We start from the raw sequence: 7,955 nt of genomic DNA on the forward strand, positions 1-7,955 counted from the left end.
CTGCTGCTCTCCCTCTTCCTCCCCCTTCTCTCTTTCCCTTACTTGTCCAGGAAGAGGAAGTACAATAACAAGGGTAAAATGTGAAGGAGGTGCCAGCAAGAGCTAACATTGAGGCCAGAGAGATGGCTTAGCAGTTAAGGTACTTGCCTGAGAAGCCTAAGGACCCAGGTTCAATTCCCCAGGACCCAGGTAAAGCCAGATACACAAGGTGGTACATGTGTAGAGTTTCTTTGCAGTGGCTGGAGGCCCTGGCCAGCCCATTCTCTCTCTCTTTCCCTCCCTCTCTTCTCTATGTCTCTTTTGCTCTCTCTCAAATAAATAAAGAAATAAAATATTATTGTAAAAAGAACTAACTGAATATTTCTAACCATAGCTCAAGAAGACAATGTTTTATAATTTGTTTTTGAGGTAAGCCCAACAAACTGGACTGTTTTTTATGAGAGAGCAAGATCATGTGCAAGAGAGAGAGAGAACTGGCACGCCAGGACATCCAGCCACTGTAATCAAATACAAACGTGTGTGCCACCTTGTGTTCATGTGCCACCTTGCACACTTATGTCACCTTGTGCATCTGGCTTACGTGGGATCTAGAGAGTAGAACATGAGTTCTTAGGCTTCTCAGGCAAGCACCTTAACTGCTAAGCCATCCCTCCAGCCCTATAATTTGTTTTTATCTTGTTCTTGTGTGCACTTACCTCCCTTGGGAAGAAGGACAACATGGCAGCCTCGTCTTTACTCACAGACAGAATGTCTATGAGGGAGGCCAGGAGGCTGTAGAGCAAATGAGATGGCTGGAGCACCAGGAGCTGCCCCTCTAACTCTCTCCAGAGAGAAACTGCTCTCTGGTCAGCAACAGGCTTGAAGCTCCTATCTGTAAAAAAAAAAAAAAACTCTACTCAGAAGCCCCATCTTATCTTCCAACTAGAGCCAGCTTGTTTCCTTCTCTGCAGGTCACACTATAGGGAGGAGAGCAGCAGAGGAAGACTGGAGAGGAGAGTTCAGAGCATTGAAAGCATTAAGTAGAGGTTTGTTCTTTTCCCCAAACAAAAGGACTGCGCCAGCAGAGCCTGGGAATTCTCTTTCACACACTGGGAGGGCTGAGCACACAGCTGAGGGAGGCTATTTGCCACTGATTGTCCCTCATCAGGCCCACAGAAGCTTTGATACCTTAACCTAACACTGATCCTGGAACCTATGTTGCAAGTGCTACTGCAAATTTCTCAGGAGCGAGCCAAGCCAGCCCCACTCCACACAGGGCCTCATCACAATTCTGGGAGGAGGCTTCCAAGGGTGTGCTGGGGATCACCCAGGACAGTCCAAGGGAGCCCTAGGACTAGGAGACTGTGCTCTTCCCAGCCATCTTCTCCATTTTGACAAAAACAAAATGTTAAATAATTGAGATAATGGGAATGAACATTAGTTTGCAAACTTTCGTTATAACCTGACTCTGAGCCCCCTCTCTTCAGTCATCATCACTGTATAAGCTCCCCTTAGGGTTGTACAAAGGGCCCCGGGATGCTTATGCTGCTCAGAATATCTGACAGAGACCTACAGCCAGTGACTGGTTACTGCACGCTGCCTTCCACAGTGTCCCTCGCAACCTCGTAGGAGGACTGTGAGTCTGGTTCCCCCAGAACCCTAGGTTATGTCTTCTAGGTGTCCTATGCCCTCCCTAAATCTCAGCAGCTCTCCCAAAACATCACAAGAGGAACACGAGCTTCTGTTCTTTGAGAGACTAGCCTGAAGGATTCTCCCCTCTCCTCTCATATCATTTTCCCCTCAAAGGCCCCAGCCACTTTCCCTCCCATCTCTGAGATACTTAGCTTAGCCTGATACCTGCAATAAGTTTAGTATATTGAGCCCAAACTTGGAGTTGGCAGGAAAAAAAATACTCCTATAGATAAGATTTATTTTATCAATACACTATTTTAAGATTTTTAAAGAGGTTTATCATTTTGGGGATATTATTTAAAATATGGATTTCTAGGACTGAGGAAATGGCTCAGCAGTTAAAGGTGCTTGATACCAGAGCCTGCCATCCCAGGTTCAATCTTCCAGTGTCCATGTAAAGCCAGGTAGACAAAGTGGAGCATGCATCTGGAGTTCGTTTGCAGTGGTAAGAGAGCCTCACTTAACTATGCTCATTCATATTCATTCTCTCTCTCTCCCCCCCTTGATTGCAAATAAATAAATAAAATATTTTTTAAACTTGAATGGTAGTAGACATCTGTAATCCCAGTATTCACAAGGCCAAGGTAGGAGGATTGCTGTGAGTTTGAGGCCAGGCTGAGACTATGTGGTAAATTCCAGGTCAACCTGGGCTAGAGCAAGACCCTACCTCAAAAAAAAATTTTTTTTAAAGGCTGGAGTTAAGGTGCTTGTCTGCAAAGCCCAAAGACCAATCAATGTTTGACTCTCCAGATCCCACATAAACTAGATGCACAAGGTGAAACATGCACAAAATTGCACATGAGCACAGGCATGCACTTGTCTGGAGTTCAACTGCAAGTGGCTGGAGGCCCTGGCACACTAATTCACCCCATAAAAAAATTAATAACTTTAAAAATAAAATACAGATTTTCTTTAAAAATAAGAAAGTATAGAAAACCAGGCCCTTTGATAGAATCTAAGTTGTTCTTTCATTCAGCAATTTTTATTGGGTACTTACCATATAATATTATTGGTCTTGGAACTATGACATCCAACAAGACAGACAAGGCTCCACCTTTCACAAAGCTTGCATTCTACTTTACGTTGGAGAGACAGAAGAAGGCATGTTGGAGCTAGGGGAGATGTGTATCCTTATAGTAACCAATGATAAGCAAAGCAATAAATGAGATCATTTCAGTGGTGATGAGGAATGAGAAGAGAATATAAAGCAGAGGAGGAGTGCTAAGGGGTGCTGTCTTCTACACATGTGGCTATTGCACTCATGAACTTACAACAGCCATAATTTCCTACACAAGATTGAACCCATCAATATGCCTTTATGGATGGATAAAGGGCTCCTGAGACTCCACTCCCCTCTGAAGAGTTATGGCAGTTAACAGTGTTGTGTGAGGGTCAGTCATGTTCTTCAGTGGTGTAGCCACTAGTAGGTTGCCCAGACTCCAATAAAACACGCCGTCCTATGTTTCATGCGAGCAACCCTGGACACAGAAAGGTACAGGAAAGTAGGAAGGGCATTAGCTGGGAAGAAGAGCTTTGGGGGGAATAAAGGAGGAGAATCAGAGGACAATGGGTATGAATATGATCAAAATACATGGTATGTATATATGATATTATCACAAAAAAGAAAATTAAATTTAAAACTTTTCATTTATTTATTTACTTATTTGAGAGAAAGAAAGAGAGGCAGATACAGAATGGGCACACCAGGGTCTCCAGCCACTGCAAACGAACTCCAGAGGCATTTACCACGTTGTGCATCTGGCTTACATGGGTCCTGGGGAATCGAACCTGGGTCCTCAGTCCTCACAGGCAAGTGCCTTAACCATTAAGCAATCTCTCCAGCCCTGAACATTAAATTTAAAAGGCTAGGGAGATTTGCTCAGTGGTCAAAGGTACTTACTTACAAAGCATGCCGTCCTGGTTTGGATACCCCAGTACCCATACAAATCCAGGTGCACACAATGATATTAATTTGCAATGGCATCCATATTCTTTCTCTCTCTTTCTCTCTCACACACACAAATAAATAAATATTTGAAAGAGAAAGAAAAAGAAAGAAAGAAGATACAGCAGAAAAGCAGGCCCTAAAGCAACAGAGAAAGCTGGAGGATGAAGGAGAGAGGTGACCACCAAGAAGAAGCATGGCCAGTAGACCCACAGAATTAAGCAGTCCTTTTTGGGAGTCATCATATAGTCACACCAGGTCCTTAGTAAAATTTGTAATATGCATCTACCCTTGAATTAGCTGTGTGGAGGAAGTCCAGGCTGTGTTCTTGTCTGGGCAGCTAGACCAAAGAATACTCTAGAGAAGTGGTTAGAACAAGGCCAGAGGTGCTCATCTGAGTTATCTGAGTCAGGCTCTACTGGGGAAACTTTAGTGGCATATGGCACATGTAGGAATTCCTTGGGGGTTTTAGAAATATCCAGAGAAGGGGGCTGTGCAGGCAGGGAACTCAGACCCTGAACAGCTGGATAGTAAGAACAGTGGCCACAGATGTCTAGAAACCTCTTAAAGGAGAAAGAGAACTAACTGAAGGTCACATTTGGAAGAACATAACTGGATTCATTAACAATAGACAGACTTATTTCAAGAACTTCTCCTTGCCAAGTTATTTCAAAGCTGGAGTGATCACGTTTCTGCAATACTTGCCAGCATGGCCATGTGTCCCCTCTCCTACTTGGCTGCTTGTTCTTCCTGTAACAGAACAGGAAGGAAGGTCCTCATGTAGCCCAGTTCCTTAGAGGACTTGACAGATCTTCCTGATGCAAGGCCAAGGGTGAGCATCGGGATGGGAGTGGGATACTTAAGCTCAAGCACAGCCCTGGTGTAGAAAAGGGAAGCTGTTGGATGATGTTCTAAACCCCACACCACTGCAGTCCCTTCACTGTCACTGGTGCCTTGATGGCCTAGGCACCTGGAAGGCATCAGAGATTCCTATGCTTATGGCAGATATATTCTAGCAAGTGACAACAAATGATAAGGTAGAAAATGTACTGCATATTGAGAAGAGGGCCAGCTGCACTTCTCATAAGATCAGAATGAAGTGACATTTGAATAAAAAGTAAAAGTCATAAGGAAGACCAAAAGCCCTAAGGTGAGGGTGGGAGGTATGTTCCAAGAACAGAAAAGAGGTCAGTGTGTCTGCCAGCTGTCAGAAGGAGCAGAGGACAGAGCAGGAGACAAATTGAAGACATAACAGGGACCTCCAAGTCACATGAGACTCAAGATCCATTTTACAGAATTTGTAATCCAACAACAGCCAGAGTTGACACTGCTGTGAGCTCTGTGCCTGCACTTTCATCTCTGCCTTCACAGTTCCTGAGAGATTACCTGTGCCCAGTGAATACCTGGTGAGTGAATCATGGCAGTGAAACTTACTCAATAGGATGCTACCACAGACATGCAGTACTGAGTCATCACCTTGGAGGCCCTGTTTAACCTCTCCCCATCTCCAAAGTCTCTCACCCCACAGCCCTGCAGGCATCCTCAATGCAACAGGAGACTTGATATGTTCATCACAAAATGGTATCTGCTCCCATAGTGCGGGGAGACACCACAGGTTTCCATAGGCCATGTTTAATCAAATTCTTGGAGGATTTCTCAATTTCTCTTCAGTCCCCATTTCTAGGACTCTACCTTTTGTGGTTGTACATCAGCCCTCCTTCCCCCAACTTCCCAGAGTCCCTTTAATAAACTCAAAAGATTTTCCTCAGGAAAGAATTCCTGTGCAGAGTCAAAGCTTGCAGAAGTTGTACTTTGTAAGCAGAGTGGCTGGGTATACTCATCCTATTTTCAATCCGCACAGTACAAGTCCACATTCTAAATCGGTGTCAGGGCCTAATCCTGACAACCGATAGAAGAAAGGAATTATCAGAGTCCCACTCCCCTGTCCCCACTCAGACCTAATCACCCAACTGGACAGAGTTATGCTACACATGCCCTAAAAATCCAAGCTCCGAATTCCTGTAAGAAGCAAGGGTTTAATGCGGCTCAGCTCAAGATGTTCATTTTTTTTTTTTTCATTTGCTTTTGAGACAGAGCCCCACTATGCGCCAGACTAGCCTCAAACTCAGGTTCCTCCTGTCCACCTCCTGGGAGCTGGGATTATACTGTATGTTAAAAATTGTTAATTTACTTATTTATTTTGGTTGTGTTTAGGGTAGGTGTGCTGTGAGATATGAGGTATGTGTGGCATATGCAGGTGTGTGCACAGGGAGAGAGAAGAAGACCAGGTGCCCTTCTGTGTCACTCATCCATGTATTATTCCCTGAGAAAAAGTCTCTCCCTCAGTTGGGAGATGTGGCCAGAAAGCGTCTGCATTTCTCCAGTCTCTGCCTAACCACAGAAGAGGGTGAGAAGTGGAAAGTGGCCACACTCAACTGAGAATCAAACTTCGACAGTCTCCACCCCTTTCAAGCCATCATGCTTAAGCAGTAAGCCATCTCTCCAGTCCTTAAATTTATTTTTTTCAATTATTTTTTGTTTTGGTTTTTCAAAGTAGGGGCTTGTTGTAGGCCAGGCTGACCTGGAATTTGCTACACAGTCTCAAGATGGCCTCGAACTCACAGTGATCCTCCTACCATGCACCACCATGCCTGACCCTTAAATTTATTTTAAAATGATACATATAAACATAAAAAGTATGCATGTCAATGATACCGTGTAACATGTTTATACATGCATATATTTCACATAAAGTGTTCAAAACGATTTAAATATCTCGATTTTCCCAAATACTCTAGACCTGAAAACACTCAAAACCCTCTCATCTAGGTTTTGAAATGTAGAGCACAGCTTTGCCATCCACAGTCACGTTACTGTGCATAGCACAGCAGAACTCCAGATTCCATCCAACTGTAACTTTGAACTCATCAATCAGCCCTTTCCCATCCCTCCCACCTGCCTTGTAACAGGACCTTCTCTGCCAGAAAAAAGCAGAGCTGTCATAACCAGGCACTAAATGACTAACTAGAAGCCTTGTAATGAAGCTTTGTAAATGCTACTGAAATGATCAAGCTCCCACCAAAAATTTTATTTGGACTCTCAGAGTTGCATTAATCCCTTCCCTCCCCCATCCTCCCACAACAGCCCCCACCTTCTTTGGCAAGTTACTGTCTCACAGCACTGAGAAGGCCAGCACCTGCCAGCCAGCAAGGTCAAAGTGCTCGTGTGCCCAGAGTCAGAGGAGAACAAACAATGGAAATGAGAGGGGAAAAGCCTGAGAAAGGTAAATGCTTTAGACAAAAGTTGCTCAGAGATCAGCTGAGGTCACTGTGCTCCTTAAAAAATATATATCCATTGGGCACAAAGGCCCATTATGTGTTCTAGGAAAAATCTAATGCCTGACTTGAGATTTCTGCAAATTGCAAGGGAACCTATATTCTCTTCTCACCTCTGGCTCCAATCTCCTGCCCTCGCTGAATTCTTATTCTTTGCTCTCCATAATTTTGCACCTTCTTCACCCAGGCCTATCCTCTTGCCTAAAAGCAATCATTTTTACAAGCATTGCAGGTTAGCAGAATTTTTACTGATGGTTTGTAGGTCATGAGGGACGAGTTACATTTTCTCACCACACAGCAGACAACCTAACATCTGATACTATCTGTCCCATTTCTTGGATATTCTCTAGGGATTTCTCACTGGCCATGCCTTAATGTAAAACACCAAGGCTCCTCTCTCCCACTCTCCCCCAGGAATTCTCCTCATGTGTCCTTCAATGGATGCTACCTCTCTCCCTTTTGCATATCTGCAGCTCATCTAGGTGTGCTGTAAGACCAAAATCCCTCAGCTCCCTCAAAGCACCAGGTTCCAAAGACAGCTGCTTTAAATTGTGCTCCTTTGTCCTTTATTTCCCCAATAACATTCATCCTTATCCATTAGAAAGCAGAAGGAAAGGCTGAGGGGATGGTGGCTGGGCATTTAAGAGTGCCTGCTGTTTTAAGCATGAGGGCCTGGGAAGGCCTATGACTGCCAAAATTTGACTACCTCATAAAAAGCATCACCCCAGTAGGGTGTAAACTGAGAGATGAGAATAGAGTTGGGGCTCACTGAATGAAAAACTGCAGCTCTGAGTTGAGAGAGAGAGAGAGAGAGACTTCTGTCTCAAGAAAGTATTCAGATGAGCAATAGAGAAAGGCACCCGAAGGCCTGGCATGGTGGTTCAGGCCTTTAATCACAGCTCTCAGGAGCATGAGTGAGGAGGATCACCAGGACTTACAGAAGAGTTTCAGCTCAGCCTGGGTTACAGTGAGGCCCTGCTTCCATAAAAAGAGAGCGAGAGGCA

Source organism: Jaculus jaculus, chromosome 1 (assembly GCF_020740685.1).
Source record: "Jaculus jaculus isolate mJacJac1 chromosome 1, mJacJac1.mat.Y.cur, whole genome shotgun sequence".
NCBI lineage: Eukaryota > Metazoa > Chordata > Mammalia > Rodentia > Dipodidae > Jaculus > Jaculus jaculus.